Source organism: Pelodiscus sinensis, chromosome 30 (assembly GCF_049634645.1).
Source record: "Pelodiscus sinensis isolate JC-2024 chromosome 30, ASM4963464v1, whole genome shotgun sequence".
Taxonomy (NCBI): domain Eukaryota; kingdom Metazoa; phylum Chordata; order Testudines; family Trionychidae; genus Pelodiscus; species Pelodiscus sinensis.
The window spans coordinates 4,438,567-4,443,235 of NC_134740.1; the positions used below are offsets into that span (position 1 = coordinate 4,438,567).

General features: G+C 54.5%; 1 non-coding gene across 1 annotated transcript; it reads right to left on the minus strand.

Annotated features, from left to right (window-relative positions):
* Positions 1–1,716: 1,716 nt before the first annotated feature.
* TRNAL-CAA (transfer RNA leucine (anticodon CAA)) lies at positions 1,717–1,826 on the minus strand. Its single transcript has 2 exons — positions 1,789–1,826; positions 1,717–1,762 (listed from the first exon to the last, which is right to left on the minus strand). It is a non-coding gene; the product is annotated as a tRNA-Leu (tRNA).
* Between the last annotated feature and the right edge of the window lie 2,843 nt (positions 1,827–4,669).

Sequence of the window (4,669 nt, forward strand, 5' to 3'; positions counted from 1 at the left end):
TGTGTGTGTTCCCAAAATTCCCTCTCCCCCTTTCCTTCCTTCTGTCCAGTGAGGATTCTAAAGGACTGTCACCTTGTGAGTTTTGGCTAGGACTGGAAGGGATGAATTGAGCCAGGAATGTAGCCGGTCCTCTTGGGATGGGCAGAAGCTTTTGATGGGATGAGATGGGTTTGGGCAAGCTGGCGTGTGTCTAAAGAGTGTTGGTGGTGGCGATCCGGGAGAAGCGGCGCGTCTGAGGGAACTGCTGGCATGTCCTGTTGCTCAGCAGCATGGGGAAGGCAGAAGTTCTCTTTGTGAGGGGTTTGGCATGCCTCGGAGTAGTAGAGCAAGGCCAGCGTGGAGCTGTGGCAGCTCTTTGCCTAGGCGTTTTGGCCTGAACGAAGGCTGTGGGTAGCGTGGTCCAGAAGTGCTTTGTTCCACGAGCGTCTGGAGAGCCTCCCTGAGCCACCCTTGTGGGTGGGAAAACGGCAGGAGGGAGTCCTGCTGCCTGAGGACAAAGGAGGAGGCCTCTGTGCCTCCCACGCAGGAAGCTGCAAAGAGCTTCCCCACAGGCAGCAGGGAGTCAAAGGAGGCTGGCCCACAAGTAGCAGAGGATGGTTTCGATTCATCGACCTCTGGGTTATGGGCCTAGCATGCTTCTGCTGCGCCACTCTGCTCCCTTTGGCTTTGTTTGGGACAACACAGAGAGATACGAGCACAAGACCGCTAGGCTGGCAGATGGGAACTCTGCACCGAGAGCAAAAGGCCTTAAGAAAAGCCTCGTCTGGGCCCAGATGGGTTTCTGGGCATTTTCCTTCCCCATATTTCCTTCTGAGTCTTGCGACGAGAAACTGCCGGGATCTTTTGCCAACATTTGCATTGCTGGGCCTGGGCATGTGCAGAGCTGCCGGATTCCTTAAGAGGTGGAGGAAATGGTGGGAAGAGCAGACACGTTTCCCCAGGCATCACTGGGTTCTGCGTCCTTCCCCTCCTCACCTGGCAGCTTAGCCCTGGTGTCGCTCTCTGGGACTTTTCTCCCAAACGTTCCATGTGTTGCCATTGACCATCCAAAGGGAGGCGAGAGGAGAGTAACTCCCCATCGCTGCCCGATCTGCAGAGGTTGCTCTCTCAGGGTCTCTGGGAGCTGACAGCCCCACAGAGTCACAGGGGCGTGTGGCTCTGGATCCTCTGCCCCAGCACTTGCAGTCAGAGCCCTGCCTTGCCCATGCCAGTCCCAGCAGCCCCTTCACCAGCTCCGGGCTTGTGGGTTCATTTTTTTCCAGTGCTCCTCTCCAATCAGCATTTTCCTCAACAAGCCATTACTTGGGTGGCCAGTGGAGGCCTCTTCTGTTCCTCAGAAGGGCCTTGGATAAGGCCAGCAGAGAAGAGCAAAGGTCACAGAAGGAGGAATCATTGAAAATTGAACCCCAGACTTCTTGTGCAGTTAGGGAGGCGTCACCCACCTAAGCTACGACAACCCCTTCCATAAGCTACTTTATGCTTCAAGACAACCCCTTCCGTTTCCGAAGTGCAGACTTTCCCCATTTCCCTCGGGACTTCCAGAGCTACTCTAAGAAAAAGCAAAATATAGGCATGCGGATGCACTGAACGAACAGCTGCTGAGGATATTTGAAGTCTCTCCAATTTGGCTTGCCGCTCCTCTAAGGGAATCCCTAAGCAGGTGCTTAGGGGACGTATTGACATGTGGTCGCTTCTCCACGTAGAGAATAAAATCCATGTCAGGGGTGGGATTTGAACCCACGTCTCCTTGAGGAGACCAGAACACCCACTTGGGGGGGAAGAAAGACTCTTGAGTCTAGCGCCTTAGACCACTCGGCCACCCTGACAATGATACATAAGCCTTTCTCTCAGCCACACCTTCCTTAAATGTTGGCACTTAGGGCTCTAAACCCCTTTAGCTGTCTCTGATTCTATGTCACTGGGGGCCAGGGGGGTCATGACCCGGGTTCACACGGGTAACCATTGGCCAGGGTGAGCGAGGAATTAGCAGGAGCCCTGGGTTCTCTCACTGGAGGTTTGTGAAGGGCTGTTGCTCTGGTTTGTGTCACTGTGTCCCGAGCGCAGTAATACGTGGCGGTGTCATCGGCTCGCAGGCTGCCCAGCTGCAGCCAGACCGTGCTTATGGAGGTGTCCCTGGTCATGGTGACTCGCCCCCCGAAGGCCGAGGCGTAGCCAGTGCCACCAGTATTTGTGTTGATATATCCGATCCACTCCAGGCCTTTCCCGGGATCCTGGCGGACCCAGCTAATACCATAGCTGGTAAAAGTGTACCCGGAGGTTTTACATGTCAGCTTCACGGACTCTCCGGGCTTCTTGATTTCTGCTCCAGATTGAGTCAGCTGGACCTGGGAGCTGGCACCTGTCAGTCATAAAAATACAGTGAATTGCGTTCTGCCCCCCCCCCCCCTTCCCAGGATTATCCAAGTCCCTCTGTTGCCCTCTTCTCTGCGGAAGCGGAGCTGCTTGTGTGTAGAAAGGAATTTACAGGCCCCACACTTCTGTGTAGTGGCCCGGTGCAGTTGTTCGCATTCTGCAGAAGGGAAACTGAGGCATAGATTCAGCCTGAGGTATTGCAGAGCTGGCCCTGAGTTCTTAGACACTCAGTTCCCCCTAAAATGATGAATTTAGGAATTTAAATCCTCTTGGCTGTTTCAAAATCCTAAGCTACATTATTTCTTTAAAGCAGAGAATTTACAATCGTGAATCGCTTCCGCTTTGGCTTAGCTTTAAAACCATCTTCCCTCCTCAAACCCAGCTGCACTGAGCAGCTGCCAAGGAATCCATCCACCTACCTGGAAAAGACGCAAATAAGAAAAAGACGCCCAGAAGGAGCATGTTTAGCCTCAGAGCAGCTGGGGAGCAGCGACCCTTTCTCTGCCGGCAGCTGTTCAGGGAGGGCCGCTTGTTCGCCTTTATCACTCAGTTTCCTTCTTCATTTGCATGTGGGCACCGCTACCTCACTTGTCTAAACCTCAGCGTCACCCGCCTGTACAAATAGACGCCGGGAGAACTGAGCGGGGCGCGGTCCTGGCGGGCACTAAACACAAGAATGAAATTCGGGTCCCGATCCCGGCAGACACTGAAGCACGTGGACATGGGTCTGAGCTCGGAGTTAATTGGGGGACTGTGACGATGCGTTGGGGGTCCCCCGTCTCCTGCACCCCGAAATGGCACAAACAGACTGCCCCAGCCGGTGGAATTGAGGAAGTTTATTGCCTCTCCAGGTTACAGCACAGCACATATGTAGTCTGGTCACAGAGCTGGGCTAGGATGCCTCAGGCCCCCTTGAGATGGGGGAGACTGGGCCCCTAAACTCCAGTTCCTTTCCCTAGGCTGTCTCCTCCATTCTTCCAGCCAGCAACCAACTAACTCTCCTCCAGCCCTGCCCCCCAGCCAGGGCAGCATCCACCTTCCTTTGTTCCTCTCCGTGGGGGGTGTCTGGCCACTGGTTTGCATAGTGACCCATCCTGTTTTGCTGGGTCGTGGTACCCACGGCAGCCAGTGGGGGTTACCCCAGAGCCAGCAGCATAGAAACCAGCCAGGTACCCCCACTACGTCACAGGGACTCAGCAGGAAGATTCCTCCTATTGTGAACTGAAAATGTAACAGGCGATAGGACGGAAACTGACAGAACAGAACCAAGGGCTCCCCCGCCCGGTGAAATGGGCCCGAGCGCGGAGGCTGCCAAACCCTCCGAGGGGCCCTGGGCGCTGCCCTTGTGCTGATGGGGAAGGGGGCGGAGCGGTCGGACCCTCCCTGGGACAATCCAGCCCTGGGCGCTGGGGGCGGGAATTCCCGGAGCCTGTGCCCCGGGTCAGTCTGGGGGAAGAAACGCTTCGTGCTCCCACGTGACACTTTGCTGCCCCCTTGTGGATCTGCCCCGTTGGTGCGCGTGGGAACCATTTCACTCTCGTACCAGTAGCCTGGAATCTTTTCTAAGGTCACTCACTAGCGCAGCTGGAAGAGCATCAGGCTGTGAATACGAAAGCCAAGGTGTCCATCCGGTGTCCGGGCAGGTGGCTTTTAAGTTTCCTTGTGCACCAGGAGCTCAATGAATCTTGGCTGTGCCCGGAGCGACACCCCCATTCCCAGCCTCTGGGGCCACTGCCTAAAGGAAATTCCCCTTCTCCTGGGGGGGGGGGGGGGGAGGCTTAGGAAGCGGCCTGTAGGTTCAAATCCACAGGATCGGGCCTGGAAAGTGCAGTCTCCGGTGTGGTACACGGGAACTGGGCGCAGGGGTGTATGGCTATTGTGGAATTTCCTGAAATGGCTGGTATTTTGGAAGGGGATAAAATGTTTTGGGATTCCTAGACCCACTGGATTTGGGTGCCCCTTGAGTAGCTCATGTCATTTCCACAGTGTTGGAAACAGAATTTGGAAATAAATCCAATGGTTTGAAACACGCTATTCGTAGAGACACACAGTAAAGATAAGTACACATCAATATTTATATGTTGTGTCTGTGTAATTGATACGTGTATACCTATAGCTATGAAATCCCCTCGCTCGTTAGGGAACGAGGCTTGGTTGCTTGTCGGATTGATGCCCCCGTCTAATCTCAAGCGGACACTCTCATTTGCGTACAAAAGTGTCTTTGTAGGATTTAGGTTATATCTCCTGGTCTGCCCTTGAATCTTCTTTCTTTCCACGAGTATGATGCCATATGAGC